This window comes from Oryza brachyantha, chromosome 1 (assembly GCF_000231095.2).
Source record: "Oryza brachyantha chromosome 1, ObraRS2, whole genome shotgun sequence".
Lineage (NCBI taxonomy): Eukaryota > Viridiplantae > Streptophyta > Magnoliopsida > Poales > Poaceae > Oryza > Oryza brachyantha.
Window position 1 is genome coordinate 6,031,633 of NC_023163.2, and position 17,796 is coordinate 6,049,428.

Below are 17,796 nucleotides of genomic sequence, written 5' to 3' on the forward strand. Positions count from 1 at the left end.
ACATTCGTCCACCCCATGAACCCCGACGTGGTGTACTTCTTCCTGGTGGAGCAGCGCCATCACCTGGGCGTCGACCTGCGCGCTAGGAAGGTCGTGGACTACGAGGCCTGCGTCTCTTCTCACAATCTTCCATGGGTGCTCCCGCCTGCGATCTCCGCCGGTAAGATTCATCGAACTTAGCATTTCCTTGATACGACTAGTGCTCATCTATCTCGTGAATGTTCTTGTATGCTGCACGGTACATGTTAGCTCTAGTGTAAAAGTACAGATCCAGTTGGTCGCATCACCCTCGAGCACCTCTGGATTTTATATGCCCGATTCTATCTGGTTTGCGTTTAATCTCAAGGTTTGGTTTATTGGATAATTAGTGTGATCGATGTGTCATGTTAATTGGCTTGTATGATTAATTGGATAATAATCTCATGCATGGTGCCGACCACATGTGTGATCAGTTATTACTTGCCTAGCTGTTTAGTCTTTGATTTGGACAAACTTTGGTCTAGAACGCGAGGTGACCTCCTGCTGCGTAATTTGCGTTAGAAAATTTTCATCCTCCACTCTAATGTGCGTATGAGTTATAAATGGGTCAGCACTCGAACCCGCATATAGGCCAATTAAGTGGGTAACCCGGTATGCTACCCGCTTAATTGGCCTATAAGCAGGTTGATGGGTTGGTCCACTTACATCCTTGTTACACCCTTGTGTGTATCTCGTTACGAGCCGATCATAATTTGACTTTTGCATTTTTGTCTGTTTTGTTGTTATTTTAACATCTCCATTCCAAAATCTCTTATATTTATAGCGCATATGTGTTATATCGGTATATCGAATTCCCAAAAGTTTGAAAAAGTAAAGTACTAGCTAGTATACGGAATACACCTTAGGTAGTGAACTAAGAGAAATAATCGTTATGGTTTACATGATTTCTGGTTTGAACATTGTCTCAAGTTGATCGACTTAGATATATGTTTGACATGTCTTTTGCCATTGACGAGAGGCAATTTGTGAATGGAAAATTGTCACCACTCACCGGGAGATCGATGAGAGTTCTTTTACTTACTGTAGATAGTACAATTAAAGGATGACTTCAGAAAGCAAGTATATACTTCATTGGCAGTATTTTGTACTCATTACACAAATTTTAGGATTTAGCAAGCACAAGCAGGTAGTGGTATATAAGTAGGCAGTTATGCTAAAAGAACGAAACACTGATAATTAGTATTGTGTTTCTTAGGCTGCGATGTAGGTCTTAATTAAATCTGGACTAAAAGTATTGCTCTATGTACGTAGTTTGTTTCCATAAACATGTATACATTATGTATTACTCGGTATTATGAGAAATTGAAAAGATCTAGTTCTCATGCATAATGTATACCTGCTGAAACTGATTGCTGAACCATAGTACATTAATGCAATCCATCTTGTATAATTACAACTTATCATGCTAGAATTGTCATATCATTCATGTTGTTCCTACTAAAGAACCTCTGTTTTTTCTTGCATCTTAGAAAAATGTATACTGGTAACGTGGCAAGATTAAATGTTAAATCCTTAGTATGTAGAGATGTAAAATTGTAGACATTTATTGAAGATGAGTGCATCTATTGATGTACACAGATGAAGCAACAAGTCTACATGCAGATAACATTTCCCGTTTTCTTTTTCATTCTACATTTGAAGTTCAGTACTTTTTTTTTTCCTTGTATCTTTTTGTTCTCGACATTTTACACCAACTTCTTACAGGATCAACCGATTAGTTCCTCTTGCTTTTCCTATTCTCTCATTCATTATATGCATATTATTTCCAATTTTGCATGGCAATAGTCTATCAATTTACAATATTATTACCGCTTCCTGGGTCTTCCAGTAAAAAAGAGATAGCTCTTCATGTCAATCATATCAAGTTACTAATTAATGTTCTATCTGTTATTGGTTTCTCTTCATTTTCCTCTATTCATAACAGAAAGTTTGCTAGTTTTTTTTTGTCAAACCAAATGCATGTCTTCTTTTTAGAATTTAAATAACATGCATTCTCTTTGATTGAAGTACTGTCTCGGCATGGTGGTGCCAATGGTGCGAATGGAGTGGCACCTGCGTCGCTGGCTTCCTCCCAGCCGTCTGGTTCCAACGGCGCCTAGAGTGGGTTCTGTCCAGCGTACCACAGAACTCGAGTGAAGACTGACGCTGCGTGCGTGTGGTAACCAGTTGGCATTTTTCGGATGTTCATGGCCTGCCTCTTGAGAATGGCTGCAGTACTGTTTTGCTACTCCTGTCCATGATGTTTTTAAGTTTTTTTTTTAGATGTGCTTCTATGCTTCACGCACAAAAACTTGCACGAAAATTAAAGCGTATCAATGGTTGAGATCAAAAGATAATTAGTGTTGTAAAACTCATTACTTAGGGGCAGTTTTGTCCTAGAACAGAAGAAGCACAGAACGCACGTTCTCAGTGATCACCACGCACACACAGCACCGATGCTCCTCGCACGCACGCAGCACCGGGTCATCGCCGTCCCATCCTTCCTCCGGCGAGCAGGTTCGCTGGCGCCGTCCCTTCCTCCAGCGAGTAGGTTCGCCGCACCGGCGCCGTCCCCTTCCTCCGCAGTGCCCCATTTTTCCTCCGCGAGCAGGCCCGTCGGCGCCATCCCCTTTCCCGGCGCCGCCCCCTCCTTCCTCCAGCGGGCAATCTTTACTAAATTCTTTTATTTTCTTAAACAAATCAGCTTCTGTTAGTGACAAATGTCAAAGCACTAGACATCAAAGGCTACAACTTTTTTTTAGCCAACAATATATGAGACGGGTATTTTTGAGATCGAACTGAATCTTGTTTCATGTGGATACCGTGGTGAATGAGGCGCTTAAGATGGTTAATGCTGATGACAGAACGGCGATAGATGAGGCGGCATTCCATCAAGAAACTACTAACATATGTCCTGGAGCAGTGATGATGCAACTGAACGAACACCCGATCTTTGTCTCCACCAGCAGTGTAGTCCATGGGCCATTGTTCAGTTCATCCACACTGCTATCGAAATCAACGCCGAGTGAGTAAATTAAACGTAATGTGCATGACAGTGGACATAAGGTCTATCTACAAGCAGTGCCCATGATGTTGCTTTTTGTCTGATCACGCACTGCGAGGCATGGTTAGATTGGCTACAGCTTGACGAGATGTAGAGACGCACTTCGTCAACTTCGTTAGCATGATTGGTGTATAAGTTTGGAATAAGCCTTTCAAGCTAGACAGATTGTCATATTAATCAATGGCAAATGCAACCATTTTGCAGTTTGCATCGATTGGCGGACTGCCTATTCTACAGGAACTCTTTAGTTCAGAGAGCAATGATAATGTATACGATATACGTTCAGTTCAGAGAATAATGATAGATATACTATATACGAAACAAATCAGCTGTGTTTTTCTGTAAACTTCTGGAATCTGGACTGGAGACAACAATAGTTATATTTAGCTAAATTCTGCTCACTGCGGGTGAAGAGCAGAACTTCGGTTGAAAATTGGCATGTGGACAGCCTCAACCTCAACACGTACTTTTTCCTTGTAAAAAATTGCAAACACTGCATAAGAATGATACCAAACTGAACAATTTGAAACATTACTATTCATTCTGGTCTGGAAAACCATTGTCGTTCCAGAATTCAGCAACAGGTGGAGCTTCTAAGTTCTAAGCAATGCGTTACTTCACTTCAGCATCCAGAGCTCATGCACGCCAATACGTGGAAAGGGAAACCTCTCACTATTCCCTAAAGTTACCCTGATTCAGCATAATGCCAACGATAAATGAAGAACATCCCATTTACTACAAGGAAGACACCTAGCTATTAGTCTTTTGCCTTTTGGTCTTCGTCCTAGAATCCTCAAAGTCCTGGTCGGAGGAGGACAGGGAGGAAGCCAGTGCTGCTCCTCTTGCACACCGGAGGAAGGAGACGGTGGTGGACTGTCCGCTGGCGGAAGGGGATGGCGGCAGCCTGCCCGCCGGAGGATCGAAGGAGGGGGCGGCGCCGGAAAGGGGACGGCGCTGACGGGCTTGCTCGCCGGAGAAAAAAGGGGGCGGCACGGAGGAGGCGGACCTTCTCGCCGGAGGAAGGGGACGACGACGGCGAACCTGTCGCCGGAGGAAGGATGGGGCGGCGATGACGACACCGGTGCTGCGTGCGGAGGAGCGTCGATGTTGTGCGTGCGTCGTGAGAACGAACATGCGTTCTTCTGTTTTGGGTTGGGCCGGGCCGAAGACATTTTTCTAAGGACGAAACTGTCCCTAAGTAATTAGTTTTACAGCACTAGTTATCTTTTAATCTCAGCCATGGATACGCTTTAATTTCCGTGCAGTTTTTTTGTGCGTGAAGCATACAAGCACATCCTTTTTTTTTTTTTGGTGTGACACGCGATCGAGTACTTCACTTGTTACAGTTGAACTCATTTTCGTAAGATTAGCTCTCAGTAACCGCGTGATTAGATAGTTGACTTTGCAGTTTTGATATGCCATTTTGTTATGCTCCTCTCGATTGTGGTTTCTTCTGCTGCTGCTGCCTCCTGAAAGTTGGAACTTGGATTCAACTATGTATGTGCACCTGAAATATTCCTGCTTACGTGAATATCACTCGGATACAGTACTTGTCGTGCACATCCATGGTTATAATAATATATTTAAAAACATGCACAAAAAAAGCCCTGCGAAAAAAAAAGAGGTGGTCCACAAGAGACCGGTTCGGACATCTGCATTTTTCCCCGGATTACGAAGTCATTTTATAATGTCAATAAATCTTAAGCTTAAACTGTGGCATATACACTAGGAAGAATTTCGTTTGTATCATCCTATTACCCCCTAGGATGATATGCATCTTATTTGGCATTTTGTGTCGAGGATGATATGCATCTCCTCGTGCCTCAACTCTCGACCATGTTTTAATCGTATCTCTCAACCGTATTCTTAGGTATAACACATCCATAATCTTATGATACGACATATTTAGTCCTGGGGCACTACAAAGGATATTGGTTCTTGCTAGTGAGCAAAAGATGGCTAACGAAAATTACCCTCGATACTGCCTCGGGTCTACGTATACACTGATATCAAAATATTGATATTTTTGTGTTTGTATTCCAAAAAAAGATAAAGCAACACTCCACAATGAAATGTATTATATGACAGTTATAAAAGTATAGGTATAGTAATTTAGGTAGGGAAGGTGAAAACATAATAGTACAAAAGGGTAAAATAGTAAAAAAAAATTGGAAACTATACCGCATCGGTACAGTTCAAGTGAATTAAAGGCGGTGACTGGTTTGTGGGCTACCATTGTGATTTACGTGATTTTCTCTAGTTTGAATTTTCTTACCAAGTATGACATGATTTGGATAGTTTTTTTTTTTTCAGATTTGCACAATCACGTGAAGAATAATTTGGATAGAGGTATGCTATAGTGCTCAAAATCATGAGAAGAAATAATTCGGATGCAGATTCATGATAGTGTTTGAAATTTGATTAATTTTTTTCTCTTCAATTATTTTGTTTGCACTGTAGTATTAAGATTATTTCCCAGAACAAAATATTTGTCTCTAAAGATCTGTAGGTTGAAACCACGAAACATGTCTGATGATTGATTCCATATGAGCATTGCATACATGATGGTTTCTTCACGGAAAAAACACAAACATGGAATATTTGTATAGAATGAAAACACTATGATCGCTCTTGCCTCCTTCCGACCGAACGAAACACTAAAGATGAAATACTTGCATGTGAAGAAATAACCATGATCGCCATGTCTCTTAAAAACCGATTAAACGATAACATTTTTTTTACCAACGATATATTTTTCAACGTAGAAGGTATTGAAACTAAATACAATTATCACTGAATGAACTATATAATTACACTACTGCCATCAGTTATAATATTTTTTCTATAACTTATCTTGGTTGACGTCGCATCACCTCTCCATTCATGCATACACCACACCAGCACCATAAAATCTCTACAAAATATTACATATATACCAAATCATTTCTCGTCATTAGATCTAGCTGAGAAGGATGTGTATTGTTAGATTCAATGATCACAAAGGATTTGATATCGTGAGGTATCAGTTTTTTGAGATACTTTTTATTGGACTGAAACAAATATCATATATTATAAACAAATTTACGATGGAATGTGGTTGAAACTAGTTGCAAAGTTGAGGGCACGACGAGTGGTCTTTTTTTTTTTTCCTTTTTGGTGTTTTACACTAATAACCTCTCCCACTTGCTTGTGGGCCTAGACCCTGCCAGATGCTAAAACGGCAAGCGTGGTCTTGCGCGCGGCGTATCGTGTTGAGCTGGGCCGAAACAGCAGGGGCGCAGCCGCAGGAAGCAGCAGCGGAGCAGCGGCACGAAGCTCACGTGAGAGATTGAGACACGCGCGCGTCGAGCAGCAACAAGCGCGCCGTTTCTCCCGTACGTCGCGGCGGGCGGGTGTTTCGTGCTCCCCCACTTTGTCGGTACGTGCGGAAACACACACTCGCGCCTCGCCTCGCCTCGCCTTGCTGCGCCGCACCGGCGCGGCCCACCGTTCGGTCTCCCCCAACGACGCCGCCAGTGCTGCCACGCACCGGACCGGACGACGGACTTCCGTTGCGTCGCGCTGTCGCTTCGCTTCGCCATCGCCGGTCGCAGCAGTCAAAAGGAAAAGAAAGAAAAAGAAGAAGAAGAAGAAAAGATCGCCGTCGTCTAGCTGTGGAGTACTCTCTCTGTCAAAAAAAAAAATTAATTCTTCGTTTCCGTGTCCAATGTTTAACCATCCGTTTTATTTGAAAACTTTTTAGAAATTAGAAAAAACTTAGTCACACGTAAAGTACTATTCATGACTTATCATCTAATAAAAATAAAAATATCAATTGCAAATTATTTTAATAAGACGAAAAATAAAAAATTGTAGATAAAAAATAAAAAATTAATTTATTTTAGGACGGAGCGAGTATTTAGTTCTTCTCTTCACCACGCGACAAACGAGAAAATTAATATTTAGGCTACGAAACCGACGGCTTCACTCAAATAGCCTCCAAACTGAGGGCTTGTATCTAGCGTCTTTGCTCTAAAATGGCCTTTTCGAATTTGTGAACTCAAAAAAAAAAATGTCAACCAGTTAACAACATTTCTGACCGAAATACCCCTGTGCAAAAAACTGAAATTGTTCTCTCCCTCGTCGTTCTCTCTCGCTCTCTCTCTCGTGAAGAACAAGGCGAAGAGGAGGCGGCGAGCATGGCCAGCGAGTCGCTCGCCGGCAGAGCGCGCCCCCGCAGGAGAGCCCCCTCGCGGCCTCGCCGCCCCACCCTACCGTCGCCGGCTGCCCTCCCCCTGCCGGCGATCTGGAGATCCAGGCCGGCGTCCACCCCCTGACGGCGACGCTAGTGCCGGCCGCGGCCTCCTCGACGCCCGCGACGACGATGTCGAGCCTGCAGCTTCCTCCCTCGCCTTCCTATTGCCAGGCTATAATGAAAGAGAAAAAAACAAAAGAAAGAAACAATAGGCACAATGGTTCTTGACTGATGCAGCAACTCGTACTAAAGTAATTCATTTCATACTTCAATATACAAAAGTTTCAATTCATCCAATCTTCTGTATACAAAAATTTTAATTCATCCAATCTTCTATATGCAAAAGTTTCAATTCATCCAATATTACTTCATCCATGCAAGACAAATCAATAACAAAAATCTTCATGCCAGCCAAATCAAAAAAAAAATCCAAATAGCAGCAGGCGTCGGCCATCTCCGTAGTCGCGGGAGGAAGGCATCGGCGTCGTCGTCGCGGGCGTCGTGGGAGGCCGCGGCCGGCGCGAGCGTCGCCGGCAGGGGGGGACGCCGGCCTAGATCTCCAGATCGCCGGTGGGGGGAGGGCGGCCGGCGGCGGCGGATTGGGGCGGCGAGAGGGTGGAGAGGGCAGCCGGCGACGGGGGGTGGGGCGGCGAGGGCTCTCGGGCGGGGGCGCGCTCTGCCGGCGGCGCGCCGGCCAAGCTCGCTGCTTCCTCGTCACCCTGGTCTTCACGAGAGAGAGAGCGAGAGAGAACGACGAGAAAACGATTTTAGTTTTTTGCCCAGGGTATTTCGGTCAGAAATGTGGTTGACCGGTTGACAATCTTTTTTTTTTTGGGTCCATAAATTCGAAAAGGGCATTTTAGAGCATAGGCTCTCGATACGAGCTGTTTTTTTAGAGAAGCCCCCGGTTTCGAGACCATTTTAGCGAAGCCGCTCGATTTCGTGGCCTAAATAGCAATTTCCTCGTGACAAATACCACCATGGATTGATTGATTGATTCAAACTCACTCGCACCAATCCTCGCATCGCATCGGATCGCATCTCCTCCTCGAACCCAACCCTAGCTTCTAGAGCCTTCTACTAGTAGGTAGCACTGCTCGAAATGGCGACTCCGTCATCGTTGATGTCGTGGTCGTGGGTGATCCTGAGCCGCGAGACTCACGCGACCTTCCTGTCGGAGGACGTCGACCTCACCCTCACCTTCGCCGCGCCGTCGGGCGTCTCGGTGCTCCGGGTGTCCCCGCGCATCTCGCCGGTCGTGGTGCACCCCTCCGAGAAGTGTAAGTCCGCCGCTGTCCTTGCGATCGACCCTTCCGCGGGGCTCGTCCTCCTCTTCTCGCCGCTGCTGCCCCCGTACCCTGGTGACTGTGAGGATGGCGTCATCCCGCACTTTTTCGTCTGCGACTTCGTCACGCCCATCGGCTCCCACGTATACGACCCGGAGGGCCTCGTCATCAACAACAACGAGCTCGGCGTCATCGCCGTGCCAGGAGGATGTCAGGACTGCATCGCCCGACCCGGATGCATTGTCGGACAAGCTACATGATACTACACCGAAGAAGGACTCGTCGATGGGTCGGCGCGCGCAGAGGAGCAGGAAGCCTTCTAGCCGCTACGCTGGGCCGGAGTGGGCCTACTGATGAGCTATGTGCGTGCGTGCATGAGCTGTATAAATAATGTACTCGTGAACACGATAGAGAATGACTGGAAACATACGACGGCGACGGCGGCGGAAGCTCGATCCTGTCGGATCCGAGGCTTGTATCATGTTCTGTTGGTTATCAATACAAATCGTGAATTGGTCGCTAACAACTTGGTATCAGAGCTTCGTTGTTCCTGCAAACCCTCGATTCCGCTGTAAAAATTCCTGATCAAGGATTGGATCGCTACTTCTGCAGAGATCCATGAAAAGGCAACTTGCCTTGATCGGGTTAGCAGAATTTAGGGCAGAACGCGAGCGTCGAATCTGGAGAAACCATGATACATCACCAAGGCTACCACGAGGATCATGGCGCAGGACGATCGGCTGGATGCGCTGGTGAAGCTGATCGAGGAGGCCGAGAAGAATCGGAAGGCATCGGATGAGAGGACGCGGGCGGACTTGATCGAGGAGGCCGAGAAGAATCGGAAGGCATCGGATGAGAGGACGCGGGCGGACTTGCGGGATCTCAAGCACTCGATGGATTCTCGTCTACCTGCGGTGGAGAAGCAAGTAGAAGGTCTGAATTATCCTTTGGTGGCGTTGAATCAACGTGTCGATGCGCTTGCTGCTTCTGCGAAGGTTGAGATTTCCAAAATTAAGACACAAGGATCCGAAGAGAAACCAGCGCTACGAATTTCCAGAGTCCTAATACAGATCAAGGTAATACTGAATCCTTCCTCCACTCCGGAAATTTTTCTAGAACTGGTCCGGTGTTTTCTGGAAATTTTTCTGTGGGAGGCAGTGTTCCACCAATGACTTGTCCCCAATTCAATGGTGATAACCCGCAAATGTGGAAGGCCAATTGTGAGCAGTATTTTGATGTTTGTGGCATACATCCTTTCAATTGGGTAAAAGTGGCTACACTAAATTTTATTGGAAATGCTACGTTCTGGTTATAGTCTGTGAGGAATCAACTAATTGGTATCTCCTGGTATGATTTGTGTGAGCGTATCTGTGCCAGATTCACCAAGGACATATATGAAGCACTTATCAGGCAATGGATTCACCTTGAGCAAACAGGCTTTGTAGCTGAGTACATTGAGAAGTTTGATAGTATAGTGCATCAACTGATAGCTTATGATAGTAATGTGAACCCTGCTTATTTTGTTCAAACTTTCGTTGAAGGGCTTAGAGAAGACATTAGGACTGTTGTTCTGATACAGAAACCATCAGATTTGGATGTTGCTGGTTCCTTGGTATTATTACAGGAAGAAGCTCTTGAAGGGGTTAAGCCGGCAACTACTAGGAGGCAGGAAGCAGTAGCTTATGTCAGGAATCCTCACAGAACTCACACTACTTCACATTCAACGCCTGTCTCCAGTAGGCCATCATCTGAAGGCCGTAGAGACTCTGACCATGTTTCTACCAAGGATGATAGGCTAACAGCTTTGAGAGCATACAGAAGATCCAAGGGACTGTGCTTTACATGTGGAGAAAAATGGGGAAGAGATCATAAATGTGCTACTGCTATTCAACTACATGTAGTTGAAGAATTGTTGCAAGCCATACAGGATCCTGAGTGTGAATATAAAGGAGATGATGCTAATCAGGGGGAAGAAGAAGATATCCAAATGGCCATATCTAACTAGGCTTTGAGTGGTACCGAATCCAGTAAATCCATCAGATTGAGGGGATGGGTTCAAAATTCCGAAGTACTAATGCTGGTTGATTTAGGAAGCACTCATTCCTTTATCAATACTCACTCTGCTCAAAAGTTGTCTGGAATTTGTGTTCTGTCTCAACCCCTTACAATTCAGGTTGCTGATGGAGGTCAAATCACTTGTACTCATATGCTACCTCGGTGTCATTGGCTGGTGAACAAGGGCACAGTTTCAAGAGCAATTTCAGAATGATTCCATTGAGAAGCTATGATATCATACTTGGCATGGATTGACTTGAACAATTCAGTCCAATGCAGGTGGATTGGGAAAACAAGTGGTTGAAATTTAACCATGGTAAGCAATTGGTTAGACTCCAGGGCATTATAGCTAATACCAGTCACTGTGTTGTACTTACTCCTCAGAAATTGATGGGTAGTATCAAGGCTGGATCTGTACACTGTTTAATTTAGGTTAATACTATTGAGATGGCAAAGGAAGCTCCTATACCTGAACAGATTCAACCCTTGGTTCAGGAGTTCAAGGAATTGTTTCAAGAGCCTACTGACTTACCACCCAGAAGAAATTGTGATCACCATATCCCACTAGTGGAGGGGGCTAAACCTGTCAACCTGTGACCCTATAGATATAAACCAACCTTGAAGGATGAAATTGAAAGACAAGTAGCTGAAATGCTTCAATCTGGAGTTATACAACACATCCGTAGTGCTTTTTCCTCCCCAGCTCTTTTAGTTAAAAAGAAGGATGGCATTTGGAGGCTCTGTATTGATTACATGCAACTCAATGATATAACTGTGAAAAGCAGATATCCTGTACCTGTTATTGATGAGCTCTTGGATGAACTTGCTGGCTCTAAGTGGTTTAGTAAATTGAATCTACGTGCTGGATATCATCAAATCAGGATGGTTGCAGGTGATGAACATAAGACAACTTTCCAAACTCATTCTGGGCATTACGAATACCGAGTTATGTCTTTTGGATTGAATGGGGCTCCTGCGACTTTCTTGTCAGCCATGAATGAAACTTTATCTCTAGCTCTGAGAAGATTTGCTCTAGTATTTTTTGATGATATTCTCATCTACAGTCCAGATTTTCAAACTCATCTCACCCATATTCGTGCCATATTTGAGCTGTTGGCTAAAGATCAGTGGAAGATTAAATTGAGCAAGTGTGCTTTTGGATAGCAACAGATTTCTTACTTGGGCCATGTCATTAGTGTTGATGGTGTATCCACCGATCCTAAGAAAATTCAAGATGTCGTTTCTTGGCCAATCCCTTCCAATATCAAGAAATTAAGAGGCTTCTTGGGACTTGCTGGTTATTACAGAAAGTTTGTTAAGGATTTTGGTTCCATTAGCAAACCTCTCACTCTCTTGTTAAGAAAAGGGGTACCATTCCAATGGTCAGCTGATGCAAATCAAGCATTTCACCAACTCAAGGATGCTCTAGTTTTGGCCCCAGTCTTAGCTCTTCCTGATTTTTCCAAGGTTTTTGTTGTTGAAACTGATGCCAGTGACCATGGAGTGGGTGCAGTTTTATCTCAGGACAAACATCAACTTGCATACATCAGCAAGGCTTTAGGTCCCAAAACTAAAGGATTGTCCACTTATGAAAAGGAATGCATGGCTATATTGATGGCTGTAGATCACTAGAGGTCTTACCTGCAGCATGCCCAGTTTATTATTCTCACAGATCATCATAGCCTGATGCATTTATCTGACCAACGTTTGCATACACCCTGGCAACACAAGGCTTTCACAAAATTCTTGGGTTACAATATCGCATCTGTTATAGAAAGGGGGCAACTAACTCTGCTGCTGATGCACTTTCCCGCAGGGATCATTCTACTTCTGCCAGTGAAGGGCATATCCTTGCCATCTCTGAAACTACACCACTTTGGCTGCAGGAGGTCACACAAGGTTATCAGGACAACACCCTTGATTCACAATTACTGGCTAAGTTGATTCTGAATCCTCAGGGTAAACCTCATTATACACTGCATCAAGGCATTATTAAATACAAGGGAAGAATCTGGGTGGGTCACAACACTGCCTTGCAACACAGGATCATTTCTCAGATGCATGATAGTCCTATAGGTGGCCATTCTGGTTTTCCCACCACCTATCGTAGGATTAAATCATTGTTTGCCTGGCCTCAAATGAAAGTGAGTATTCAGCAGCAACTCAAGACTTGTCAGGTTTGTCTGTAGTCCAAACTTGATCGATCCAAATACCCAGGTCTTCTGCAACCTCTCCCTGTTCCTGAAGGAGCTTGGCAAACGGTTTCTATGGATTTTATCGAAGGGTTACCCACTTCTCTTCGCTACAACTACATTCTGGTGGTAGTAGACAAGTTTTCCAAATATGCCCATTTTATTCCTTTGGCACATCCATTCACTGCTGCCATAGTTGCTCATGAATTTATGAAACATGTTTACAAACTGCATGGGTTACCCAAGGCTATTATTTTTGACCGAGACAAGGTGTTCACCAGTCAATTTTGGGAACAGTTATTTACAGGAGCCAGTATTCAGTTACATATGAGTTCTTCTTATCATCCGCAGACGGATGAACAAACTGAGCGTGTAAACCAGTGCCTCGAAATTTTTCTGAGATGTTTTGTTCATGCTACTCCTTCCAAGTGGGCTTCCTGGCTTTATTTGGCTGAGTATTGGTATAATAGTTCCTTTCACTCTACTTTACAAAGGTCTCCCCTTTGAGGTGCTGTATGGATACCCTCTTGGTCATTTTGGTATTAGCTCTGCCAATTGTTCGGTACCAGACCTGGGTGAATGGCTATAGGAGCGCAAAATGATGCAACATCTTCTGCAACAACATTTACATCGTGCTCAGCAGCAAATGAAGCATCAAGCTGATAAGAAGCACAGTTTCAGGGAAATTCATGAAGGTGATTGGGTATATCTGAAGCTGCAACCCTATGTTTAGATGTCTGTGGCTCGCCGTGCTAATCACAAGCTATCGTTTCGTTATTATGGACCTTATCAAGTTATGGCATGTGTGGGTTCAGTTGCTTACAAGCTTGATCTACCTGCTTCCAGTTCCATCCATCCGGTGGTGCATGTCTCTTAGCTTCGTGCGGCTCATGGTTTTCATCCCACTGTTCAGCTCCAGCTTCCCACTCTCTCTAGTCATCTTCAAGTTCCTGCCCAGGTCCTGGACCACTGTCTTACAAAGAAGGGCAACTCTGTTACTCCGCAAGTTCTTGTACAGTGGAATGATTCTCCGGCTGAGGATGTCACCTGGGAAGATCTCGCTGACCTGTAGGTTCGTTTTCCGCATGCTTTGGCTTGGGGGCAAGACAAAATTCAAGGGGAGGGGATTGTCAGGACTGCACCGCCTGACCCGGATGCATTGTCGGACAAGCTACAGGATACTACACCGAAGAAGGACTCATCGATGGGACGGCGCGCGCAGAGGAGCAGGAAGCCTTCTAGCCGCTACGCTGGGCCGGAGTGAGCCTATTGATGAGCTGTGTGCGTGCGTGCATGAGCTGTATAAATAATGTACTCGTGAACACGATAGAGAATGACTGGAAACATGTGGCGGCGATGGTGGCGGAAGCTCGATCCTGTCGGATCCGAGGCTTGTATCGTGTTCTGTTGGTGATCAATACAAATCGTGAATTGGTCGCTAACAGAGGAGGGGGGCGCTTCCTGGTCGCCGAGTTCCAGACCATCATCGGTGACGACAAGGCCACCCTCCTCTGCTTCTCGTCTGAGACTGGCCAATGGAAGGAGAAGGACGTCAACAACCCTCAGCCGGAATGGATCTGGACCTTCTACGACGTCGTCTCCCACGACGGCAAGCTCTGGTAGGTGGACACCGCCGCGGACCTCCTTGTCTGCGATCCGTTCGCCGACGAGCCAAACATGAAATTCGTTCTGCTCGAGAAGCAATTGGAGGACGAGGACAAACTCGATTCTGGAGACGAAGACGATGACTTCGGCGACTGCGCCGAGAGAAAGCCCGACACTCGACGCATCGTGCAGCTGAGCAATGACAAGTTCAGGCGCGTGGAGATAAGCGATGCAAGCAAAGACACCGCACCCGAAGTCACCATGCGCACGCTGGTTCATCCAGAAACCGCGGAGTGGACGCTTGAGTATGCGGTGAGCTTCGCCGACATCTGGACGAGTAAGAGCTACAAGGTGACCAAGCTGCCGGAGAAGGCCCCTGGACTTGGGGACGCGTTCGTCCACCCCAAGAACCCCGACGTGGTGTACTTCTTCGTGGAGAAACAGCTCATGGGCGTCGACCTCCGCCTGAGGAAGGTCGTGGAGTACGAGGCCCGCGTCTCTTCTTACATCCTTCTTCCATGGGAGCTCCCACCAGCGGTCTCCGCCGTCGCCGCCGGTAATACGATTCCACGATATTTATTCCTTGATACTGGTAGTGTACATCCTGTTAATGTTCTCTCGTATGTATAGGATTGAACAAGATCAACCAAACTGTCACACCCGAAGTTTTGTCCTAAGCATAAAACCGTAAAAAGAAATCCATAAATAACAATTGGCTTAATTAACTCAGGAAAAATCCCTCTAAAAGAACTTAATTTAATTAAGTCGAGGTTCGCAAATCAATTAACAGGATTTAAACTCGAATTGCAGAAGTAAAAATTTGGCCAAACAAATTAATTTAAAACTCCGCAAAAGTGGGGCTTTCCTTTTCCCTCCTTTTCCCTTTCTTTTTTCCTTCCTTCTCAAATTGGGCCGAAGTCCAATTTGCCTCCCATTCCTTTTCTTTTTCCTTTTTCTTTTTCCTCAACTCCTTCCCGGGCCGGCCCAGCCGAGCCGGCCCACCTCTCCCTCTAGGCTGGCCCAGCCAAGCCGGCATCACCCGCTCGCACCTTCTCCCCCCTGGGCCGCCGCTCGGCCCAGCGCGCTCCCGCTCGCCCGCGAAGTCCACCGCCACCTCTCTCCGCCTTTGCGCCGCTGACAGGCGGGGCCCACCTGTCAGTGACCGCGCCAGCGTCCGAGCCCGCGCCGCGTCGCGCAGCCGCCGCGTCGCCACCGTCGCGCTGCAACCGCCGAAAAAACTGAGTCCTCGCCGCATCCGACTCGGTCTCCACCCATCGCCCGCCCTAGCCGGCCATCCTTCCCTATAAAATCCCCGCCGCCTTGTGCCGCCGCTCACCCTTTTCCTCCACCCGCCTGAGCCGCCGCCGCGCTGCCCAGCCGTCGCCGCTGTTTGATCTGCTGCCGGACGCCCTTCGTCGCCGTCCAGCCGCGTCACCGCCTCCGTCTTGACCTCGCCATCTCTCCGTCGGTCTTCATCGCCTCCGGCGAGCATCCCCGACGCCCTCGCTCCTTCTCGCCACCAGGTCGACACCGCGCCCGACCACACGGCCGTCGCGCGCGATCCCGCCACCCGGTCGCTGTCGTCCGCGCCGTTGATCGCCACCCACTGTTCCGCCTCCTCGCCGAGCCGTCGGCGCCGTCGTTGCTGCCGGTGAGCCTCCCTCTCTCTCCCCCTCCCTCTTTTCTCCGTCGGCCATTGCCCCGACTCCTCAACACCGCCGCCGTGCGCCGCGGGCCGTTTGTCGCCGACGCCACCCCTCCGGTCTCCGTCGCCGTCACCTCGCCGGCCTCCACCCGTTGCCGCTGGTGCTCGCCGCGCCACGCCGCCATTCCCCGAGGCGAAGCCGCCTCGGACCCGCTCCTCACCGCCCACCTCTCCGCCGCCACTCCCGGCGCCGGTCGCCGCTCGGTCGCCACCGTCCGTGTCGTCGTCGGTCTGCGCCGCCCACTGCTGCTCCCCGCCAGTATCGCCGCCCGCTCGGCCGGCGCCGCCTCTCTTTCCCCGGCCGAGCGCACCTCATCTCCCCTCCACTCCTCTATTTTGGGCCACTGACGAGCGGGCCCCACTCGTCAGTCGTCGGCCGTCCCTCCCCTTCCTCTCTCCTCCCGAGCCCAGCTGTCAGCCACCCACCTTCTCTCTCACCCGCCGATAGGTGGACCCCACCTGTCAGCCGTCAGCGTCTCCTCTCTCCTCGCTGACATCAGCAGCCCCATTAATTGCGCAATAATTTATTTAGGACTTTTCTGTTTAGTCTAAAAACCCAGAAAACTTCTAAAATTCATAAGTAATTCATCTAGTCTCCGTTTAGGTCCACTCAAATTTCATTAAATTCATAAAATTGTCAAGAATCCATTAATAATACTTTCTTTTGCTGTTTTAGTAGAGTTTGTGCATGTTTTATTTATTTTTGTGCTTTGTCGCTTAGATTCCGACCCCGCCGAAGAGCCGGTTTACTTCGAGATCGTCGCCGAAGTTCCCAGGGGCCAGAGCAAGGCAAGTGGCACTCATCTTTGATCATATTGAACCCATTATTGCAAATTCCCTGCTTTGTTTATTCAAACATGCATTGTTTTAATTAAAGTATTTACTGTATTTATTTTTTTCGGGTAAACCTTATCATTATGCTGTTGATTATCCAACTTTATTCATTGCTAGACCAGGGGTAACTTGATTAGAGTTAGGCCTAGGATTAATGCTTAGCCGTGCTTAGAACAAGTAGCTCTTGGGATCACATTTAATCATGCTTAGTTCTGAATAGCGATAATATTGATTCATCACCCGGTTCGGGTTAATGTCAACTAAAATATTGATAATGGTGGGCTGTGGGTGCATGGTTTTGAGAGTCGCACCCATGGCAATTAAGGACTGGTTCACGGGAAACCCTGAAAGTAATTAAGTGCTAACCACATGCCGAAATGGGTAAGGTGAGATTTGAAGCATGACTTCGAACTATTTGACGTACCAAGGCAAGAGTAGCCGTGACGGAGTATGGACGGGCAATCGTGGTGAAACGAAAGCCTCTGCTGCTTCCGGATCTACCAAGGCACAAGAGGGGACTGCCCGACTTGGTGTAAAGGAGGGTGTGAAACCTGAAGTGCGGTGCGATTAAATAGGGAGGGTTATGTGACGGGTCCTATCACGGTCTCCTTTCCGGTATACCATGGTGGTATGTCGGCGCACGTTCAAGCGTAGTGGAGTCGTGTCTTGTGGGTACAGTAGTACACCTCTGATCAGAGTATAATCTATTCGAATAGCCGTGCCCACGGTTACGGGCGAACTCCCAGCTTCACTGTGATTAGTGAACCTTTAATAACTTGAGTAAACTGGTTTTCACTCGGGAC

The 17,796-nt window shown here is 46.8% G+C and overlaps 1 pseudogene; it reads left to right on the top strand.

Moving 5' to 3' along the window:
• The first annotated feature begins 8,418 nt into the window (after positions 1–8,418).
• LOC121055801 lies at positions 8,419–15,084 on the top strand (annotated as a pseudogene).
• Positions 15,085–17,796: the final 2,712 nt, after the last annotated feature.